The sequence below is a fragment of the Panthera onca genome, chromosome B2, assembly GCF_046562875.1.
Source record: "Panthera onca isolate mPanOnc1 chromosome B2, mPanOnc1 haplotype 2, whole genome shotgun sequence".
Taxonomy (NCBI): domain Eukaryota; kingdom Metazoa; phylum Chordata; class Mammalia; order Carnivora; family Felidae; genus Panthera; species Panthera onca.
The window spans coordinates 6,530,974-6,555,842 of NC_138343.1; positions in this window are offsets into that span (position 1 = coordinate 6,530,974).

Genomic DNA, 24,869 nt, shown 5'->3' on the forward strand with positions numbered 1-24,869 from the left:
GATAGTGGATTATATTACTGCTCTACACTGGACTGTTCCTGTTCACTGGGGACTGTGACTCAAGTTTGACTTGTGTTCCAAAGAGAAATGTACTTGCTGCTGTCAATGATGTCTCTGGTAGACTATCGTCTGCACAGAATTCAACTGCAATGAAAAAACCCTGGCCAAAGCTATCAAACAAAAATGAAATACAGCAGAATTCAGTGCCTTTGGGTCAACCTGGAGGCCAGTCGTTTGGGGGAATGTATTTAGTGACAGAGATGGAGTAGAGCAGAGGTATGTGTTCTGCCCAGATTTATTGAGGGATAGTCAGAGGTGAGGGGGTCAGCAAATGCATTCCCGGCCCTTGAACTAGTTAGGTGGAAGGGGTCACAAGGAAAGCTTTCTCAGACTGGGCATCAAGAATGCAACCTTAGCATCATAATTCAGATGTAAAGAAGAAAATTACACCATCTTCCCGATCTCTGCTGGAGTAATAGTTTCATAACCATTTTTACCTGAAGGTGGATTATATAACCTCTTCCTCTGGAAGGACAAGGAAGAAAGCAGGCAACCAAAATACTTCTGCACGTTTCTTCATTCATTCGGCAAATATCTATTGGCACCTCCCATGAGTCAGGTACCGTCTCAGATGCTGAGAATACATCGGTGTTCAAAATAGATGAAGCTCCTAGTGGAGATTACATTGTACTGGGGGCGGTGAGCAATAATAATAGACACTGTAAATAAATTAGACAATATATTAGAAAGTGATTGCTTTAAGAAGAACCAGGAGGACCAAATCAGCAGAGGAAGGAGATGTTTTTAATTATATAAAGCAGTTGGAACTGAGAAAAATAAATGGCATGTAAGCCAAGTCTTGAAAGAGTTCAAGTGAATCTCTAGATATTGGGGGCTACTGGCATGAGTCCATAGAGGAGGAGGAATTTTGAAAAGAAGGGGCTTCACTCTTCTGCCTTATCCGGAAAGTAGGAAACAAGATCATCTAAGAACAACACGGGCTTGGAACAAAGAACTAGTGAAACTAATGAGAGTTCGGAAGAGCCACTATGGGACAAGCAAGATGAGGTAACCAGCAAGAGTAGAAAACACATTTTCAGCAGTGCTGGAGGCTTAGGTAGGTCGGTGGACAGCAACCACATGTGACGGATATAAACGGTCTGAATGGTCGCATGATCTTCTGAACACAGTGCTTGACAGAGAATTGATTAGATCAATTCTAAATTGGGGATTGAGTTGGGAGGACAGAGGGACAGGGGGCTGAGGGAGCAAGTTTGCTGGTGAAGGAGCACATGAGAAGATGGGCCAGCTAATTCAAGTTCAGTAGAAAAGAAAGTGAGGATACACATGGGATCCATCAGTGGGAAGAAAAGAGGGGTTTCAAGGGCTGGGAGATCAGGAAAGTGAGTAGGAAGATGAAGGAAACATGAGCAGTAAACAAAATGTTGTGGTTTGAGTAGGACTGTAGATTCAAATTTTGAGGATTACAATTATTTCAGGCAATGAAAATATAAGACCTTGGAAATGAGTTGCTTAGAGGTTGTTGGAGAAGACAGTTGCCTTGTCCGAAGTCATTGAAACCCCTGTCCCTTCCAATGCTCCTTGAGGCTAGTAGGCAGAATGTTTCATCCACCATACCTCCAGGAGAGCACTCATGAGCTTGGTGCTTGAAATGAAAGAACATAGGCCTTTCTTTGACTGACTACATCAGAAACCTTGAGCCAGCTCATTAGGTATAAAGTCATTCAGTTTCCTCATTTTGCAAAATGGATAAAATTGAATGCATGTGGGGACTATTGAGAAGAATAAGTGAACTAATGCACCTAAAATGTGCCTCATACACTGCCTGACCCAGTAGAAGATAATAAAAAATCTACAGGTATTACATTCTTTCCATCCTAAGATGTTTTGCACCTTTAAAACATCTGTGATGTGTTTTATAAGGTTCCTGCCCCCCCCCCCCAAGCCAATACTAAATCAGTGATGTTCATCTCACTTTCTTCTAATTGATCATGTTTTAGAATTGAAGCATTATGGCCATTCCCTTCCCTCTCCTCCATCGTTTCTTCCCCAGTGAATGTGGAAAACTAATTATAAACTAGGGAAATTACAGTTATAAGTACAAGCAGAACCTGGAAGAATCGCCTGGCTGGAAACTGGAGGGAACCGGTAGCTTTGGTGGAAGGTATAAAATCAAATAATCCAGGGATGTCATGAGGATGATGTTGACACTATCACCTGATCTGAGGTATAACTTGATTTCCCACACTTAACTTTGGCCTCTCACACAAATTCTCAGGGGAAAAAATTGTAGGAAGTTTCATGGATATAGAGTCAAGAGATCTAAATATGACTCTACCAAGAAAAGATTGAGGATGTAGTAAGAGGGCACACTTCCCTGTGTTCTAGAAACAGACAAGCCACTGGAGACATACTTATTGAAGCCTACACATCTTTCTGTCCATATACGACAGGGAAGGGAATTTTAGGTTGTAGCTTGAATAAAGAAGTAACTTAACTCTTGATTATGTATTCATTTGAGGAGTAAAAGGGGCTTTGGAGCTTCTGATGAGAACGGAAGTGTTGGGATTTTACCAAACTAATGAAAGAGTATTAAAAGGAGTCTTTACAACATCTTCATCACTATGATACATGTGGGCTCAAGTTTGAAGTTAGAAGTTCTATACAGAAATTTCCTCCAACTTGGGGACTGGCCCATGATCTGGTTCCTCTGAAAATGACATGCATATCTATCTTTGGGGGTGGGTGGTGAGGGATAAAGTCTCAAATCCTGGCTGGACTACTTGGGTTATTTATAAAGAATAACTCATGGCGGTGGAGACAAAGAAGAAATCCATCTCTTCTCAAGGACATAACGGGACACCACTGGCAATGATGCTGAGATCAAATCTTGGAACAAACACAACTGTGATTGTAAAGGAAGTCACAAGTTCAGAACCCAGAAACATCAGGAATAGATCAGAAAGCTGAAGGGGAGTCGGGTCGCTCTAAAGACTCAAGGCAAAACAACAGAGAGAATCAGTGGCCACTTTTTATTTGGTGTTGGCATGAACGTTAATCTGCTGATTGAGAAAAGACTAAATATTCGTGACGCTTCTTCAGGACCTAGAAGTGGTGGATATAACCCAGAAGAATCTCCATATTATTTAAACCTGACCACGGTCACCCCTATTCATATTTTTGTAAGTCAAGACTTATTATAAAAAATTTTCTTAGCAACAAAAACTACCAGGTTGCCTGGTAATTAGGTAATGTTTATCCTTGAAACAATGATGGGTCTGAGAGAATGGAACATAACTGGTATGTGGCTAACAGGATTATCTTGCACTTGTGCAGCTAGAAGAGTTTAGAGAGTTTAAAACCAAAGCATATGGCATTCGGCTTTATTCTATTTCACTTAATTTTTTTGAACCGTTCTACAGAACACGTGATCTACGATTTATAGAGTACAATTTAACACACATTGAGGTCACAGGAGCACAGGTTATATTTCAACTGGTGAACTACAGAACACAGCCTTTTCATTATAACCTGATAGATTATTCCATTGAAGCCAAGATTTTAAGCCATTTTAAAATTCTCAATGTTCTACTTGGCCTCTCTGTCAATTTCGCACAGAATCTTACTGGGTAGCTTTCTAAGGCACAGAAAAAATAAAATCATTTTCTTCTATTTTTTTTTTAACATATGACAAACTGGTGTCCAAGTAGCTCCCTGATTTAAAACTGTATGCTAATAATAATAGTAATGTGTATATGCTTCTATGTTATTTATTGACCGTTTATATGTACCAGGCACTATGCTAAGTGTTTTACATATGTTATCTCACTTAATCTCAATCTCAATAAATGTAACTATTATTACAGATTTATAATTTGCTCCATTGCAAGGATGAAGAAACCAAGCTATAAATAACTTGCTTAGAATTCCAAAGCTTACCATTGAAATAGAAATTTAAGGCCTGACTACTGAGTTTCAGTTCTTACAATTAGCCACCATTTCGTACTATTTTCAGCCATCTTTCGTAGAAATCCCCTTAAATCCTTTATGTGTGGCTGTTGATCAACAATTCTGATGTCCTCATGTCCTGGGTTTTCCTACCTAATTCGCCCCTGGTCGGCTAATATTTTTCATTTTGACATCCTATGTAACTATTCTATTCCAGCCCTAATAAAATTAGTCTGCTTTCAGATCTCCAATTTACTTATCTCATTATCCCAGTCATTCTGTTAGTGCACATTTCTGGGCCTTCACTTAGTGACACAGACCCGTCACTCCTGGTTAGGTCACCTGGCAGTCCATCCTTGTTGGTTATAAGCATTAGTAAGAATAAATCTGGCACAGGCTCATGATGGCCCCTCCCTTTAGCAGGTAGTACTTATATTTAAATAAATGTCCATTTTGGCAATGGATTTCCTTTGCAGAGATTGTTTCTCCTCAATTATATCCCATGAAGTTTACAAGCAGTGACTTCTTTGCTTTAAATAGAAGTATCTGTGTAGGTATTATTTTCGTTTTAACCTTCCCCATTTGTCTCTCATAAATGAAACCTTCTTAGGTCAAAGCAAATAGACAATAGCATTACTGAGACAACAACTTTTGTAGCCCTCTTCATGATATTCATTCAGTTGGGTCTGACTCCTCTCACTGTATGCTCTTAGTAAATACGAGGTAGAATTTGCCGAGCCATATAAATGGATGTTGCCTCTAAGTGTCATTGAAATTGTGACTGTGTCATTGTGTGTCACTAGTAGTATTTAAATTTTGAAGAGATGGTGGAAAGTAGAGAGGAATGTTAGGTTCCATTTCAAAATTTCAAAGCTGTTTAATATCAACAGGTCTGGAAGCAATCAAGATATTTGGAAATAAAGTTGCTAAGATATTAGTTCATGTTTTTTCTTCCACTAAAACTTATAAAGTTTTTATCCAATGCCCACTTTGTTGTAAATTTTAAGACATAATGCTAACTACTGGGTGTTTACCCAAAGGGTACAAACATGCTAATTCGAAGGGGTACATACACCTTGATATTTACAGCAGCGTTATCAACAATAGCCAAAGTATGGAAAGAGCCCAAATGTCCATTGACTAATGAATGGATAAAGAAGATGTGGTTTATATACAATGGAATATTACTCAGCCACAAAAAAAGAATAAAATTTTGCCAGTTGCAAAGACATGGATGGAGTTACAGTGTGTTATGCTAAGTGAACTAAATCAGAGAAAGACAAATACCACATGATTTCACTCCTATGTGAATTTAAGAAACAACACAAACAAAGGGAAAAAGAGAGAGAGGCAAACCTAGAAACAGATTCTTAACTGTAGAGAACAAGGTGATGGTGGCCAAAGGGGAGGTAGGTGGGGGGGATGGGTTAAAAAAGGTAATGGGGACAGAGGAGTGCATTTGTCATGATGGGCACTGGGTATTGTATGAAAGTGTTCAGTTACTAAATTGTACCTCTGAAACTAATATTACACTGTAGGTTAATTAACTAGAATTTAAATAAGAGCTAAGAAAAAAAAAAAAAGACATGATGCTAAATTATAAACACAGAGCTAGAGGTCCTCTTTGTGTTAAGAAGGGGAAACCAGATGAATCAGTGATTATAATACAGTGTGATAATACAGCTATAATACAGCTATAGTAGAGGCAGAACCATTCCTGGTGAGTTATTTTACCACTCAGGAATGTTTTACTCAGAACTGCATAAACGAGAGGCGGCTGGGTGGTTCAGTCAGTTAAGTGTCTGACTTCAGCTTGGGTCATGATCTCATGGTCCATGAGTTTGAGCCCCATGTCAGGCTCTGTGCAGACAGCCTGCCGTGGATTCTGTGTTTCCCTTCCCCTGCTCTTTCTCTGCCTTTCTCGCTGTCTCTCTCTCTCTGTCTGTTTCTCTCAAAAATAAATACACATTAAAAAAAAAGAAGAACTGCATAAATGAGAAGGCCACGTTTATGCTTCCGGTTGAAAAGATCAAGTAAAACGAAATGCAAGGTCAAATGTAACATTTGATGTGAATAGTATAATGTACTCATTTAAGAACACAATAGGCTTGTAATAGCATCATGTATTTCTACTTACAAATGTTTTATGTAGGTAAAATATATTTATTTACGTGCATATTTATATTTTCGAGTAGTATGATATGATCTACGTACAGCTTAATTGTGCTTTTCAAGAGAGTCTCTCCAGCTTGTTCTCTGTCTGAAGGCAGGACAGCCACTTCACCACTCAATAAAAATAGAGAAGTAGAGAGAGGAAAATGTAACACCACAGTAGAGAATTTACCACATAGGTTTACAAGCAAACAATGCATGGTCTCTCATGTCATGATAGTTTCTTTGCACTCCCCGAGGAAGGAGGCAGAATGGAATCATTCCTGCTGGTAGAACTGAGAACCTCAGAACTGTCGCTACACCTTCTTTTTTATTATTTATTCCCTCATCCATTCATTCATTTCCTATTTTTCCTCACAAATTCACCAACATTGGAAGAGCATGTGCTATAGTCCCACTTGTTATACAGAGAGAACAGACACACAATTATTATTATTTTTTTTATTTTTTTAATGTTTATTTATTTTCGAGAGAGACAGAGAAAGAGAGCGGGAGGGGGGAAGGGCAGAGAGAGAGAGAGAGAGAGAGAGGGAGGCACAGAATCTGAAGCAGCTCAGAGCTGGATGCAGGGCTCAAACCCACGGACTGAGAGATCATGACCTGAGCTGAAATCGGACGCTTGACCCCCTGAGCCACCCAGGGCCCCCAGAAACACAAATTATGATGACAAAGTAGTTAAACTGCAGGTTTTCTTTTAGGTAATACTTTTCAGTTTTTTAAAAGACATTTTGAGTGTAGTTGGCACACATTACATTAGTTTCCGGTGGACAATCCAGTGATTGACGACTCTCTGTTATCCTCTACTCCCCTCAAGGGTAGCTACCGTCTGTCACCCTACAACATGATGACAATTCCCCAGGCTGTGCTTTCTTTCCCATGACTTGTTCCATCCCATAGCTGGAAGTCCGCACCTCCCTCTCCCTTTCTCCCATTTTGCCCATCCCCTGCCCCTCTCCCATCTGTCAGCCATCAGTTTGTTCTCCGTCTGTGGGTCTGTTTCTGCTTTTGGTTTGTTTGGTTATTCAGATGTTTTGTTCTTTAGATTCCACATATGAGTGAAATCATATGGTATCTGCCTTGCTCTGACTGACTTATTTCACTTAGCATAATACCTCCTAGGTCCATCCATGTTTTCGATTCAGTTTTATTAGAAAATATACCCATTTTGTTATGAAAATAGTTTATGTTGGAATCCTTGTTATTCTCATTAAATGTTTTTCATATATTAAATGCTAATTAAAAAAATTTTTTTTAAAACATTTATTTATTTTTGAGAGACAGAGAGAGACAGAGCATGAGCTGGGGAGGGGCAGAGAGAGAGAAGGAGACACAGAATCTGAAGCAGGCTTCAGGCTCTGAGCAAGCTGTCAGCACACAGCCTGATGCGGGGCTCGAACCCACAAAGTGTAAGATCATGACCTGAGCCGAAGTCAGATGTTCAACTGACTGAGCCACCTAGGCGCCCCTTAAATGCTAATTATTCATTATATTTTTGGAAATTAATTATTGACCCTCTAGTAAATTAAAGTTAAACTAATTACGGTGAATACTAATGAAGTCTTGCAAGGGTAGTATGTTATAGAACTTATTGAAAATTGTACTGAATAGAGTTATGCACACTCATGGAAAAGTGAAGAGGGCGAGATTATTCTATGAAAGAAGAAAATAATGAAAATGCTTAGATGCAAGAAAAAAAAAACAATAAAACATACTTTTTAAACTAGAAGTGATTTGATTATTTTTAAGTTTATTCATTCATTTTGAGAGAGAGAACACGAGAAGGAGAGGGGCAAAGGGAGAGGAGAGAGAGAATCCCAAGCAGGCTCCATGCTGTCACCATGGAGCCTGATGTGGAGCTTGAACTCACGAACCGTGAGATAGTTACCAGAGCCAAAACCAAGAGCCAGGCACTGAACCAATGGAGCCACACAGGAGCCCCAAAGAAGAGATTTGATGTTTTTAATGTACACAGAAGGCAGGTAAATTCAGGATTTTAAGCTGCAGAGATGGTCCAGGGCAAGTTATAAACAACACAGGTTGTTAAGGCACAAGTAATGACTTCAGCTTATAAGGAACATAAAAGAAAAGAAAGAGCTGCCTCCCTACCAGGAGTGAGTAGGGAGGCTTGAGGAGAAAGTCACTAGGAGGTTTGAGGGAATTTCACGGATAAATAAGATAATTTTTATGTCCTTGAAAATCCTGTGAGTTTGGAGACAAAGATTTTAGAGGGTCAAAATCAATGGGGTTATTATAGACGGAATTGTGTTCCCCCCAGATTTACCTGTTGAAGTCTTAGCACCCAGTGTGACTGCATTTTGAGACAAGGCCTTTAAAGGGGCAGCTCAGTTCAATGAGGTCATAAGGGTGAAGCCCTGATCCAAGAGACTGGTATCCTAATCAGAAAAGGAAGATATCAAAGAGAAGAGGCCATGTGAGGATACAGGGAGATGATGGCCATCTACCAGCCAGGAAGAAATGCCTGAAACCAAACACGAGGGACCTTGATCTTGGACTTCCAGCCTCCAGAGATGTGAGAAAATAAATGTCTGCTGTCTAAGCCACCCGGTCTCTGGTAACTGGTTCCAGCCCAATACGACTAACATAGGGGTCATCTAATTTGAAAGTTTAGGAGAAAAGAAGACATTATAGTATGTATCAATGTTGAGAGTTTTGTTGTATATTGTGATGTGTTGGCTTTTAGGACAATAAACAGCATAGTCAATATATACTGTATATAATACGGTATGTGATGAATGTATGTTGTTTATTTTATGCTTAATTTCTTCCCGTATTGAGTCACCTGAGATAAACGTGGATCATACAGATGATCAGAATATTGGCTTTGTCACTGTGAAAATAGAGGTTATACTTTTGATTTCCAATTTAACATTATATTATATATTAGCATATTATATATAATATAATATATAATATAATATATAATATTAATATATAATATATTATATTATATATATTAACATTATATTCCTGCTTTAGACAGACACAACACTCATCACCAACATGGTTGGATGACCCCATGGCAGAGAGCAGACCAGAAGGTGTGCCTCTTGTAGACAAACCTTGATGGAAAACAGCAAGATGATCGAGCTGTTCCCTAGGGTTGCTGTAACAAATTAGCATAAACTCAGTGGCTTAACACAAGAAATACTTATTCCCTCACAGTCCTGAAAGCTACAAGACTGAAACCTATTTGTTGGAAGGGCCACACTCCCTCTGAAGACTCTAAAGAAGGATCCTTTCTTGCCTCCTCCTCCCTGGTGGCCCCAGCAATCCTTGGCTTATAGACGCCATCACTCCAAGCTGTGTCTCCATCTTTATATGGCCTTCTTCACTGTTGTCTCTGTGTGTCCTCTATCCTTCTTCTTCTTCATCTTCTAGAGAGAGAGAGAGAGAGAGAGAGAGAGCATGCACAAGCAGGAATTGGGTCAGGGGAGAGGGAGAGAGATAGAGAGAGAATCCTAAGTAGGCTACATGCCCAGCAAAGAGCCCAGCCCAACACTGGGTTCAACCATGAGATTGTGCCCTGAGCCTAAATCAAGAATCAGATGCTCAACCAACTAAGCCACGCTGCCTCTCCTGTCTTCTTCTTATAAGGACACTAGTCATTGGAGTTAGGACCCACATTAATCCCTTATGACCTCATCTTAACTTGATTATAACTGCAACAATTCTATTTGTAAAAAAAAAAAAAAAGAAAAAAAAAGAAAAAAAAAGGTCACATTCTTAGATTCTGGATAGACATGAATTTAGGAGGGGGTTTACTATTCAAGAAACTACAGGCTGTACTAGTCATGCCCACGTATTTCTTTTAAATCCCCTGCCCCAATATATAATTTATTCCTCCAGAAAAGGGGAAAGAGTAAGAGGTGGGGAATAAGACCAGGTGTGTTAGTCTTCTGGGAATAGAAAAATGGAAATAGGAAAATGAGTTCAGAAAACTAGAAATTCTCCCCATTACATTCCAGCATTTTGTTTTCTTAAATAATTGCATTTAACTCTCAGATCTGTATTCCACTGGCCATGTAGATACCCCTCCCAGAAGAGGCAAGTCCCACTCTGTGAATGCTGTTCCACTCATCTGTCCTGAGTCCATTCCCCAAACACCTACCACTGCTATTTGGGTTTCCTTCTGCTCCCGGGAGTTTAGCTTTCCCCCCACAGGGGTCTGAAATGGGTCAGTTCCATATATTTAAGTGAAGATCCTGCTGTTTCCTAGGGCAGAAAAGCATTTCTTTCTTTTCTTTTTTCTTTTTTTTAAAGTTTGTTTATTTTGAGAGAGAGAGAGAGCACGTGAGAGAGAGAGAGAGTGTGTGTGGAGGAGGGGCAGAGAGAGAGAGGGAGAGAGAGAATTCCAAGAAGGCTCCATGCTGTCAGCGCAAAGTCTGATGCAGGGCTCAATCTCATGAACCGTGAGACCACGACCTGAGCCGAAATCAAGAGTCAGCTGTTTAACCGACTGAGCCACCCAGGCACCCGAGAAAAGTATTTCTTATTCTCTTTTCTCTTATCCTCAAAGTATGTCCAGCCACATTGCCTGGGATAACTTAACCATACGTTATGCTATTACATCAAACGACAGCATGAAAACATCCTAATAAGTCGTCAGCATTGTAGAGATATCCCCAGTTTAATTACCAACACCCCCTCATTATCACATGAGGAAAAACTAAAATGTCAAGAAGAAGATCTTACAAATCTAAGGCCACAGAAATCAAAGCTCAAAATTCTCAGGTGAATGTCAACATAAAATAATCTTCTTTTTAAATATTAAGTTCAAAGAATATCCAGAATCTTCAAGTGAAAAGTCCAGAAATCATCATTGCCAACACCGTTATTTTTAATGTGGCTAATCTTGAGCCAGAGAGCAGAACTCTTAATCAGATGCCTGAGTAGATGCCTGTCTGTCTCTTACTGGAAAGGATGTCACTTTGCTGTGCCTCTGAGACTGGATTATTCCCGCCAAGTTTCTCATGTGCTCCTATTTATAAAAAGTCTAAAGTGTACATTGGGAACAAAGGAATGGCTTTCCACTAAGCCACATACTCACAAAATGAAGACAATAAACCAATCCTCAGGCCCCCTCGGAGTTACCCCAAACAAAAGGAACGTTCCCAAAATACAATTAAACTAGATCCACATGACTCTCTCCTAGGACTTAATGATATCCGAGTAAAAGGGGAGAGATAAAATCAAGGCAAGTCTTCTGTTTCGGGCTCACCAGGTTGCCATTCATTCTACCCCAGGGGGGTCTAGCCTTCGAGACTTGAACTAAAATTTAGTAGGGGAGAAGTCTCTCACCATGGAAATAATTATGGCACTGTTAAAATTCTCCCTATCTTGGAGAGAAAGCCTTCTCTCTCAGTGTGCAGCATTAAAATAATCCTGCTATCTAGGGGAGTTCAAAATGTGCAGTGGCAGTAAGCCCATTCTTCAGACTGTATTCTCATGTAGCACATTCAAAATATCTCAATTTCTAATTTCTGTCTGAACATCAAGGAGCCAGTGCCCTGGTGCCACACTGGCTGTGGAAGATACGCAGTAACAAGCCCCACCGTCTTCTGCCCATCTTGGTTGGAAGCCATGTTTACTCCAGTTCAGGAAAGCTTCCTGCAGCCGTGGACTCTTGCAGTATAATTGCTTCCTGCATCCAAAGCGGGGTTTCCCCAGTCCGCCCATTGGAGAATCACCCTCAGCACATTACCTGAAGAGAGCTGCTCTTGATGGATATGAAACTCATGCCCCTTGAGCCAGATAATTACCAATAACTCAGCTATCTGCTCTGTAAGATGCCATGTTTACTTAATTTTCCTTCATGTTTTGGGGTTTGAGAAGTGTTTTCGGACATACTTTTGCAACAGGGAGATAATGTCCCCTATGTCTCCAATGGCCTCTTTCCCCACTCGAGTCCTTACTTTTCTGGGAAAGCTCGGCTGGATTGGAGACACCTAAACCTACTTTTTGACCTCGCATAGGATTGACATTTTTTTGCGAGATCTGAGTGTCTCATCATTTTCTTTCTCTTTGTCTTCCGGCCCCGAAATTTCTTTAGCTCACATAGTTTTCTGAACCGTCTTGTGTGATCCTTCTTCGTGACAGATTTAGAGTTAAGGAGTCCTAACTTTGCTTGAAAACATTAATTGTTCACAGAATTTCTACTCTAGCACAATATCCATGACCCCCATCTTAGTTATTAGTAGAACCCTGATTTTTCTAAAACCTACTTACCTCTCAGACCCAGTTCTGGCGGAGCGATGTTTGTGGATACGATTGGGTAGGAATCCAAACAGGCTTTGGAAGAAGACAGACTTAACAGACTTGCTCTATTTGTCCTCTGCTCTATTCCCCCCACCGCCTTTGTGCTGTTTTCCTTCCTGGAATATAGATCAGTTCCCACGTATACCGCATTAGTTTTGATACCATTTTGTATGTCCCAATATACACGTAGAAGCAACACCCTGTAAGTACAGTGGCCGCTAGACTGAGATCCAATCAGGGCTAAGCTCAATCTAACACGGGCCATACTAATCACCTTCAAAAATTATGTCTATTCTCTATGACTTTATCACCCTGACTCCACACTTTCCTAGGATATATTCAATTAGGCAAAGAACGATGTCTCCATATATAGCATTTCTAGCTTGTAAATGATTGCTTTGATAATTCCCTACTGGTATTTTTTTTCTATACCTCTCAGATCAGCCCAAATATTATGCAACCACTTGGAATAGGTATTTTGTCTTCAAGGAGTGATTTCCTGAGAGCTCTCACTTTGAGCTGCCTTAAGAGAATGACTCTCCATCGTTTCCTGTATTGGGGTGATCTCTGAGGAGTAATTCCAGGTTATTAATGAGATTTTTATCTCTCTGTCTTGATAAATTTCTTTGGGGGCCCAGTTTCAATTTCTGATTTTAACATCTACTAAATCGACTCATCCTTTCTTAATACTGTCTTGTACAGTACCTACACCTGCACGTACCTCTGCTCCGTTTTTGTTTCCGCTCAGCTTTGCATTCAAGGTCTTCTCTCTCTCCCTCTCTCCGTATCTGTCTTGCAAATCTTCCAAAATCTCAAGCATTTTTTTTCCCAAGGCAGCCCTTTCTCCACCTTAATCAATCTGTCTAGCTTCATTTTTCTTTCATTGTCCCACAGCTCCTGTGTTGACAGTAAGACAAAAGGATAATTTTCAAACCTTACCAATTTCTTTTTGATTTCCTTATTCATAAAGGCAGGGATTTCCAAGGATAGGGCATCTTAAATTGCCTTTTTCGCCTTTGGGTTCCCAATCATTTCTCTGAGTCATTCAAATTATCCAGAGAGGGAATTTGCTTGGCGTCTCTGATTGTTTTGCTTTAGTCCAGTGTCCTGCCTCTGGTCCACCCACACCCTGATTGTTCTTGGAGCTGCTGTCCTCCCCTAATTAAAGCCGATGTGAAAAGGAAGCCCAAAGGTACCAAATACAGTTTGTTTTTCATTGCAAAACTGTGGGAATCATTTTCCCGAAGCAGAGTCTGGGGGCTGGCAGACACTGACTGGTGTTTTAGCTAAAAGGAGTAAAGATCTGAATGGGGTCCTGGGGTCCAGGTGGACATTGAACCAACCTCTGTGACCAGGTGTGTATGGGGGTAAAGGAAGCATCTGCCTCTACTCAAGGGAGAAATTGCTTTTCACAGTCGCATGTCAGTCAAAGCTACAAGATACGAATGCACCTTTGCAATAGATTAATAATGCAGTGGTACTTATTTATGAGGAAATAAGGGTTTTAGAGGGAAAGCATTTGGAAAGAAAGATTTAATGAAGCATAATGTCAAGGGAGGCCGGGCTGGCTCACTATGTTAATACCAGGAGAGGAGGACTGGTGACCCAATGCTGAGCTCAGCTTTCAGATGGCAATCAACAGTGTCAGGGACTTGAGGCTTTTCTTAGCAAGCACTTCCTGGGTCCAGATCAGAGATAGCTTCATATGTATCATTAACGCGTCCAATTTTTATTCTAGAGATCATGCCGTTCCTTGAAAGAATTCAATACAGAGACCCAAGTACTCTTTAAAAATACAATATGTTGCCAGAAACGTCACCAGAGTTACTCTATGGATATTGGTCAGAATGTATTTCCAAGTAAAGCCATATTATCTGATTTTAGACAAAAGGAGATTATGGTTCAGTTAAGACGTTCTGTAGTTACTTTACAATAATGTAGAAACTCAGGGATAAACACCAGGAGTAAATAACCCAAAGCAACATAATATTTATAATGTACATGTAAGACTATGCTGGGGAACGGCCTAGAATGTGCAATCAAGTTGTGCAGAATTGACACTTTGGATCAGCAGTAGAGCGACTGCCTTCTTTGGCACAAAATTTATTAAATGGATTTTAAGTGCGATAATGTGAAAACATGAAGAGCAGCATAATAGTTCCATTTTTAAACAGCTCCAGAAGTCTGCCTGCCTTGATATATCCTTTAATAGATAAAATATTAGTATCAAGCTGGAAGAACAATGAATTTATAAAGCCAATACTCCTGAAAAGCCATTTCCCGTGTTGTAATCATTTCTTCATTTAAACCATTTTGCTTAATAATCGAGCTTCCTGGGAGCATAATGAGGTAAAAAGCTATCAAAGTGATTGTGGCCACGAAGGCCGAGATTGAATAACTGTTCAGTTTTCAGCAAGGTCTCCCTATAACCATAGGCAAAGAGGGAGTCAGGACAAACATTTACATTTGAAACAGCCTGCTGGAAAGTAACAGCCAGACCTCCCCACAGTTAGCTCCGCCCAGAATGGAGATTTTCAGATAACTTATGCAATGAAATGTCAGGAAGCAGTGCACTTTTTTTTTTTAATAGTCTTACAAAAAAACCCTGATATATGATAGAAATCAAAGGGGATTGTTCCTGGCTGGTATCGGGTGGGAGGAACCCCACTAATTGCTTCTCCCCTTGCTAGCCTGAGATGACATCTCAGAAAGTTTTGCAAAACCCTGGGGTTCTGGAGAAAGAGACTTGATAAGCATCATTCTAAATTGACATTTGGAATGACTCCAGGTAGTTAAAACCACCATTACAATAGAAAACCCTTCTTTGATGGGGCGTGATAAAGAAAGCACAGAATTATGAATCCTAAGCATTAAAGAGAATGTAGAAGGCCTGTCCAACCAAGCGTATACACTAGGACTCCCTTTAAACTATTTCTAATGGTCAAGTAATCCAGTTCCTAGGGTAATCCATCCGTGCATTCTCTAATTCAATTTCTCATTTTCGTTCATCTGGTATAAGGGGATCCAGGTTTGGTTTCTCCCCTGCAATCAATGTTATGTGTATTTCCCAAAGCACACGTCTTTGTCCTTACTCTTGATACGGAAGGAGCAGCCCAGACATCTGGGAGCTGGCCTCGTCTGTATGACAGGTCTTGGTAAGGCTAGAAGTTCCTCTGGCACTGACAGTTAGACCTGGGTGTTCTCCTGGTGAACACACACAACTTCTTAGAACATCGATACCACATAAGGCTGCTCGGGGCCCTGATAGATCAAGACAAAAATCAAGATGACTTTGCAATCTTATCTGAACACAGAGAAAAACAATAATGTTGTCCGAACCACAAAAATGACCCAGAAGCCCATATTCTGGCTAATATGTATGACTGCACCTTTACGTACAACATTGTTACCCTGAATCTTCTCTCTTTCTGGATTGTACTCATCACCACACCCAATTTTACTCCTACTTCCTGGCAACATCCAATCCAGAGAAAAGCCCAACATCCTCCCCAAAATGACCAAAACCCAAATCCTGTAAATCCTAACATCCTCTTACCGAAACGCGCCCCAGTTATGTACTGAAAAGAGCAACCAGCCAAAGCCATCTTCTTGGTGGTCTTTGGCTGAGATCAGTGGTAACATTCTCAGTTCACAACCTTTCTTCATGTCACCATCATCCGTAGCATAACATCCCGTCTGGATATTGATCATGACGTTGAAGTCCTGTCCTTATTTCATCCTGAACTTTATGTCAAATTTCATTCCCGTTACTATTTCTCATGTAGCATTTATGAAGACATGCTAAGCAACTGGGTGACATGTCTGAGTTGCCTCATTTAGCCCTCGCAACAATCTTGAGAGATAATGTAAAATGATTTCCATTGTCTGACCTAGGACACTGAGGAGCAAAGAAGTTAAATGGCTCTTGCAAGTTCACCCAGAGAATAAATGAAAGAAACAGGAGTTTTACCAAAGTATGTGTGCAAGTCCTCTGGTCTTTCCATTGAATTATGCAAGCGGCAGACTACCCGATATTGCTCAAACATGCCTTATACTGTCTAGTTCCGGTGGCCGTGCTACTGCTACGGATGTATTCTATCGTCCTTTATCGTCCTTGTGAGTCTAGTTCAAAATGCCGCCCACTCTCCATTACGTATTCCCTGCGGCATTCATTCACTTGTTCATTTACTTCATCAATGTTCAACGGGCTCTCCTTACATTTACCTGAGAACAAAACCTCCGAGCAAGTGGTGCTACGCTTTTCCAGTGTCCTTAGTAAGAGGGCAGGGGAAGGCTGGGGAGGACGCGAGGCATGAGAAGATCCCCCCAAAGAGTTAAGTGCTAGTCATATGTAGGTTGGGATTATGAGTGTCGTGAATCGCTTCTGCACACGTGTGCGCTTCATGGCCCCCCTTTCTTGTATCCCTTCTTCAGAAATGTATCCGCCACCCACAGATTCTCCTTGCAACGAGCAGGCGAATGTTGGCATTTGCAAGTGAAGATTCCGGTAGCCAGCTCTCACTCTGCTTGGCCAGATGCTAGCGGGACTCTGAGAGCCGAGCCAGCCTCACAGAACTCCCGCTGGCTGTGCCACAGAGCCTCCACTTAGTTCTTCATCCAGCATTGACCAGCACCTGCCAGCTTCTGCTGCAAAAGCCCCTCTCACTGCCACGTGATTCTGTGGGTGGCCCGCGCGTCCCCAATTCCACGCCCATACAAAGAGGAACACTTCAGTGGCTCAGGAAGGCTAACGAACCCCCCCCCCCCACACCTACCACGGTGCTGCGAATGTGTGACCTCACTCCAGGTAGGTGTGGGACAGCCTAGGGGAATGAGGAGAAAGAGAGGCCCTCACCTCCAGCACAACACCCAATTGCATAAAGCAGGTAAGTATAGACTGCTCTCCCATGGCCATTCCTGCCTACACATGCCTTCAGGACATGCAGCCACCAGGAAACCATAAGGACAGCACAGGAAGGAGGAGGCACACGCTTTCTCTACTGCCCTGAGATAAAAGAGACCCAGAGACCCATACACCCAGCCACATGAAGAAAAGATGCAGGGAGAAAGGCGATCTGAGAGGCACTTTATCCCATAGGGACTCCACCACGTGCAGGGATTGCTACGCGTTTGGAAGGGACAGAACAATTGAAATTGAACAGAAACAAAAGTGCCTTCTGCTCTTTGCTTTAATGAATGAGTATGGCCTCTGGGGAAAGGCCACCTTAAATATTAGAAAAATAAGGAGCACAATACCCTGTGCATTTTGTTCGTTCTGTGTCTGGACTTGGCCTGGGACAAACAAACCTCACTGGCAGGTTGCACTTTCAATTCGTGGCCAGTGATCTCAGGAGGGAGGGACTGCTCCTGGTGGCCATTCCTTGTCTCACAAGTTTGTTGACTCCTGGACCCTCCTAGGAGACTATTTAATGCTTTCTCCTCCTTCTGAAACCTCTTCCGTCTTCCTCATTCTCAGCTGCTGAGTTTGCTTCCTTCTTCACTAATGAACTAAGGGAGTCAGAAGAGACTTTCAACACCTGCGCGTGGGCATCTTCACCCATAGAAGGTGTATTCGCTTCAGGTAACTTGGGTAAGCTCCGTGTGCTTCTGCAGAAAGTCTGACTCTCCCATGTTGACCATGTCCCCTCCTGCTTGCCCATTCCAGGACCCAGATCAGCTGGTCCCTTTACCCCACCATCTGTTTCTTCTGTATTGGGTTCTTCTCGTGCGCATGGCAAACATTGTTATTTCTCCTATGTTAAAAAAATCTTTTGGGGCACCTGGGTGGCTCAGTGGGTTGAGCATCTGACTTCAGCCCAGGTCATGATCTCACGGTTCATGGATTCTAGCCCTGCATCGGGCTCTATGCTGGCAGCTCAGAGCCTGGAGCCTGCTTTGGATTCTGTGTCTCCCTCTCTCTCTTCCCCTCCCCTCCTCATGTTCTGTCTCTCTCTCAAAAATAAATAAACGTTAAAAAAAATCTTTTTAGGGGCGCCTGGGTGGCTCAGTCGGTTAAGCATCCGACTTCAGCTCAGGTCACGATCTCGTGGTCCATGAGTTCGAGCTCCGCGTCGGGCTCTGGGCTGATGGCTCAGAGCCTGGAGCCTGTTTCCGATTCTGTGTCTCCCTCTCTCTCTGCCCCTCCCCCGTTCATGCTCTGTCTCTCTCTGTCCCAAAAATAAATAAACGTTAAAAAAAATTTAAAAAAATCTTTTTATACATCCTTTGACCCTACTTACTCTCCTCAGTAGCTCTCATTTCCAACCGTTTTGTAAAAATGATCTTCGAAGTTTGTGTCATTATTTGGTATCACCAATCCTCTCCTCTCATTCTTTCTTAAACCTACCCTAAAGATTTCCCCTCCTCTCCTCTAAAAAAAATTCTTTTGGAAGGTCACCAGTGATCTCTACTTTTGCATAATCCAACGTGCAAATCTCAATTCTAATCTTATTAAACTATCAGCAGCTTTTCACATAGCTCACCACATTCTTTTTCTTGAAACACTTTCTTTGTGGTTCTGGGTGATGAGCATTTCCTCTTATCGTAGGGGTTCCTTTTCTGTCTCTGAGTCCTGCTCCTTTCCTTCATCCCTTGTCTTCACAATGATTCAAGGCTTCAACCACATCCTTCATATCTATACTGCCTCCTTGGCTACTTCATCCCAGTTCATGGTACCATTTTATTTATTATTATTACCATTATCTGATTGATTGACTGATACTTATAACTTCAGCCCAGACCTCACTCCTGCATTTTAAGCTTATGTATCCAACCACTTGCTTGACTGTGTGCTTATGATCTCAAATATTAACACACTCAAGAATTAAACCCTCAGTGTTTTTGTCAAACTTGTTTCCACGTCAGTAAATCGTGAGGAAAAACAAAAATCCCTCCAATTGCTCAGGACTAAACTTCAGAGTCGTTCTTGACTCCTCCCCTTAGTCTCCCAGCCCACACACATTCCCTCAGGAAAGCCTGCCGTCTCTATCTTCAAAGTAGAACCAGATTTCACCCACCTCATACCGTCTCTGCCACTAAGATCCTCGTTGGAGTCCCCATAAGCTCTCACCTAAATGTTCTCAAAAGCCCCTGAGTGATGTTCTTTGCATCCTAATCCCTCTGCCGTCTGTTTTTTAGGGGAAACGTTTAAACATTCAGTCATGACTCCTCTACTGAAACCTCTAAGGTTCCTGATTCTCTTCAGAATAACTCCCAACATTCTTCGTGGTGGACAGAGTCTCATGGGACACGGCCCCAGTTTCCCCTCTGACCTGTCCTCTCCTCCACTGACGGTCTACCCTCGTGTCCTTGCACCCCTGTCTCAATATCCTGGGTGCAGTCCCTCCTAAGAACCTTCGCTCTCTGTCCCTTCTGGAATAATCTTCCCCTCAACGTCCATGTGATTAGTCCTTCATCCTTCCGTGCCTTTGCTCAGACGCTGCCTTCTTGCTGCTACGTACTTGGACACCATATTTCACCCTGTACTTCCTCTATCTTGAGTCCTCATAGTTCTTGCTTCTTTTCCTATAACACTATTTGTCTTCTCAGAGAGTATTAAGATTAGTTATTTATTATATTTATTACAGTGTCTGTCTTTCCCTATCAAATATGAACTTCATCAGTTTTTAAAAAAAAAAACATTTATCTCACTATTGTATCACAAGTACTTAGAACAGGGTCTGGGATACGAATGAATGATTACATGAAAATCTGAGGTAGGCATTTCACATAGGAAATGTCCTGTATGCTCTAAGTTCTTAATAAATATTCATTTCCTTTCTACCCCATCTTCCCATTTACTTCCAGCAAGCATTTTATATTCTTTATGTTATTGATGAATTACTTTCTACATATATAGTATCATTTGGCTGCAAAATCCACAATTCTGTCCTTATCTAGTGTAGACCACATTTAGGACAAACAGAACCATCCATGTACAATCCTGGCTTGCAGAATTAGGAGGAATTATCCCAGATTTGAAAGATCAGCATTCTGTTTCTTATTTTAAAGTGGGATTGATTGTACAGAACAGAGTGTCTGTGTAGGGAGTCGGTCTTTTGATTAATCCAAAATTGTTTATCAAATTCTGCCATGGAAACATCGCAATTGTTAACTACCCTGAGCACATTTTCAGCTAGAGATAGTGTCTTAGGAATACCTGACAGTTTCATCTTAATTTAAGCTTCTCCCCACCCCCATTTTTCCATTCTTATCCTACAAGGTAGCTTTCTAATAAAATATCTTAGATCAATGAATGACTAAAATAATAGATAAATAGCTCTATCTACTCCAGTGCTGGTTCCGAGGTCCAGGCATAAATCTGCCCTGGGATGTCAAATTGGATTTGTAGCATTAGCATATTTGAATTTTATTGTACGTGCTTTTGACACAATTTGTTAACAACAGCAAGAATGTTTCTACCAGTCACAGTGATTTGCAGGCCGCCGGTCCCCTGATAACAAATTTTCTTTGGTTCTTGGCACTGATGTTCTTTTATACAGTAGCCTGGGCAACATGACATAAATGGCTTGTCCAAGAAATTTATAGAAAATTTGGAAAGAGAATGGGGGGAAGAGAGGGATAAAAAGTTAGATGAATGAAACAGACAGCATCAACTAAAGTATGGATTACAGAACAAGTTTCATCACCTCCACTATAATTATAACCTTGATTATATGAGGGATCTTTCCCAGAGACAGCGTGATATTTCAAGCTGAAATTTCCCTGGGTTGGAAATTTGCAGTTCAAAGAGAATGTTTGACAAATTGGCCCCCAGATTAACTTGGCATCTGTTTTAGGTCATTGGCAACTATCTGCTTGGCACACTTTTCCCTCTGCCTTGCATTTTACCCTAATTCCTCACACAACCCCTCGTTATGTGCTTTTGAGCAAATAAACCATGTGATATTTCTGTGGCAGAAAGAGGGGTTTTATTCATGAATTTCTGTGATCTGTTCCTTATTCTGAAAACAATACAGTTTTCAGACTTCCCAGATTTTAGGTATCTCCCCCATAAATTTACAGAGATAAGGGAAAGGATTTTTCAGGAAGTCCTAGATCTGATGTGTTTAATAAAAGACTAGCCTACTGCCCCTCTCTCTGCCTCTTCCAAAGACGCTCTGAATAATCTTCTTTGTTGGAAACCGTAATTCGTTATCTCTTCTTACCTCCTATAGAGCAGGGATTGAACTTAAATCTGCAGCTTGCACAGATTTATATAGAAAGAAAAGAACCACACACACACACACACACACACACACACACACAGAAGATCTACATTAAGGGGATACTGCATAGACATAATTCATGTGAGACAAAATGAGGAGTACAGAAAAGATAACAGGACTGTTTCTCTGTTTAAGTTGAAAAGATAGTCTGAGTAATTCTAGAAATTTCTGTCCTTCCCCAAATCACTCAACACATTCGTATTTTATCAACTGATAGCTGATATACATGAATAATAGGTATTTATTTCAGTTAGATATTAGGGTTAAAATAAAAAATATAGCCCTTGGACATGCAATCATTGATTTACATTGATTTGCTTTATTTTTTCAGTTTAATTCTTTGGGATTAAGGCAGAGAATAAATAAATAGATGAAAGATAGATGGATAGATAATAGAAGATAATAGGTCTATGAAAGATAGATAGATATTAGTTTTAATAATTGCTGACCTTTTCAGAGTTCAATTGTTATGGGAAGAATATGGAGGTGATAGCAAGTTACAATTGCCTAAAAGGGAAGAAGAGAAGGACTTTTTCTTCACAAAAGAAAGCACTGAAATGGAAGTTTAGGCAGCAAAAATAAATTTTGGACTACCACACTATTTTTTGCAGGTCAGACTTCAATTATGTCAATATTTATGGATCTCAGAACTATTTTAACATTGCTATACCTGAATTGAGTTCAAATTTGGAAATGGGAAACCTTAGTCATAATGACAGAACTGGCTGAAGAGAAGAGGAGATTGGCGAGAAAAATGATAGAAGTGTAGAGATAAAAGTAATTTTAGCAACAACTTCTTAAAATGAGGAAACAGAATCCAGAATCAGTTTTGAGTAAGACTAAATCCCAAACTTAAGAATTCACTTAGAATAAAAACATGATAATAAGTCAATGCGTAACATTAGTTTAAAATAGATCACATTAGTTAAAAATTTGACCTTAGGGGCACCTGGATGGCTCAGTTGAGTGTTGACTTTGGCTCAGGTCATAATCTGCTTGTTCATGAGTTTGGGTCCCACGTCGGGCTTGCTGCTGACGTTTCAGAACCTGCCTCGAATCCTCTCCCCGCTTCTCTTTCTGTCTCTGCCCTGCTTGCACTCTCTCTCTCTGTCGAAAGTAAATAAACATTAAAAACAAACACATTTTGACCTTACATTTGAATTTAATTGATGACTTCAGGATGACTATACCATCCGGTTACAAGAGGAACCCTATGTGAAGACTTCCTGTCTAAGTCCAGTCAACCCCCCAGACCATGAGACATAATGATAAAATGTTGTTTTATCCATGAAGTGTTAAATTGATTTATTACATGATTTATTAATTTTATTGCATTTATGTTTATTATAAATATATAAACAGGTAAATAGCACTTCCACGACTTCCATGACTTCTCCAATTTCAATGGCAGCTTCTAACCATTCTCTCTGGCTTGCTCCTCCATTTCTGTCTGAGTTCTTAGTGCTAGAGTCTCCAGCACTGAGTTCTGTGCTGTACGTTTCTTTCTAACTACATGTTCTACCTAACCAGTCTATGATTCTAAATATCCTCATACTGATGACTCCCAAAAAGGTGTATCTCACCTTAACCTCTCCAAAGAGTTCTAGTTCATATAATAAGTTGCCATTTCAAAATTACTACTTGAATGTTTAAGTTTCCCTTGAATCAAATATTCTTCTCAAGTCTCCCCTATCTCAGTAAGTGGGACTGTCACCCACTGAGTTACAAATGATTGCTAACTCTAGAAACAATTCCTGATCTTGTTTTTTCCCTCAACATGCATGCTAGTCGATGTATCAATAAATCCTCTTGACCCTGCCTTCAAGGTACATCCCAACTCCTGCTGCTTTTACTGCTACCTGTCTTGGTCTGTTGCCTTGGCTTTGCCACATTTGCCCTGCCCTGAACCTACAATCTGTTCTCCTCAAGGCAATAAATATGCTCTTTAGGGGAAAAAAAGCAAGTGATACAATGTCTACCTGTTTAAAATCTTCCTTTGGTTTGTGATCATAATTAACATATAATCAAAGTTCAGAGGGCCTTCCCTTCCTACTCAGGTGAAAGTGACAATCCTCTAGTCGCTTCCTTGCACAATTTCCTTTTCCATTTTCTTCATAGACAGCAGTTATCACAGCCTGAAATTATTTGAATTATTATTACTTGTTTATTGCTGTCTTTCCTCATATCTTCCTTAAGAGCAGGTGCCTTGTTTGTCATACTCACCCTGTATCCTACTACATACAAGAACAACAGCACGTACATACAACATACAGACAACCACTGGTATAAACTCAATATATTTTGCTGAATCAAAGAAGGAATACATTTGCATTTTTCAAGATAGATACATTGTCCCTGGTACATCAGAGAACTATTTTGGACTTTACAACTTTAAAAGAGTCTTCTAATGCTCCATTTCACCTTCTTACTCATAAGTGGGGATAATATGAACCAGAAACTCCAGACCTATTGGCAGTGACCGTTGTTAGTTTTTAGATGACTTCAAGTAGTACCTTGGACAAAAGCAATAATGTTTTCATTCCTTTCACATTTCTCACGGGAGATCTTGCATTTGTGTAGAACTACGTGTAATTGAGTATATTGATTCAAACTCAGTTTGGCTTTGCAGTTGGACTTTTGGTGTTAAAACTAACATAACCAGGAATGTCTCTCATTATGAGCTTGGTGAAGAGTCAGTCACTGTCTTCTCTTTGGGACCGCTCTGAAGGGTCATATACCCCAAGTCGACCTTCCTGATCTTCTTTCTTGAACACTGAATGATTCTGTAGATCTGGCCTTTGGGAGGTGCCCATCACTGCAGAGTTTATGATCTGGAGGACCACTGACCTTGGCATCTGTCTGCAGTGAAAATATAGTTGTGCTCAAAAATTCCACTTGTACGTAGTGAACACGACACCCTAAAATACCCAGCAGAGGTTCTGGTTCAAATTTGTGTGTTTAATAAAGAATGAAATCGTTGTTGGCACATTTAAGTTTTTTAAGAAGGTTGGTCTATTCTGAATGTAAAAGAACCAGGTATCCAGACACTCAGGAAATGTCTTAGTTTTTGGAAAATTGTGAGGATTTGGAGATTAATTCAGCTTAATTTTCTTAGCATAAATGATTGATGGCTTTAGACTGGAAACTCTGGGAAAGAGCAAATAAGAAATAAAAGAATATTTTCATAGAAAGAAGATAAGCACTTGAATAAAAAAAAAACTCAGA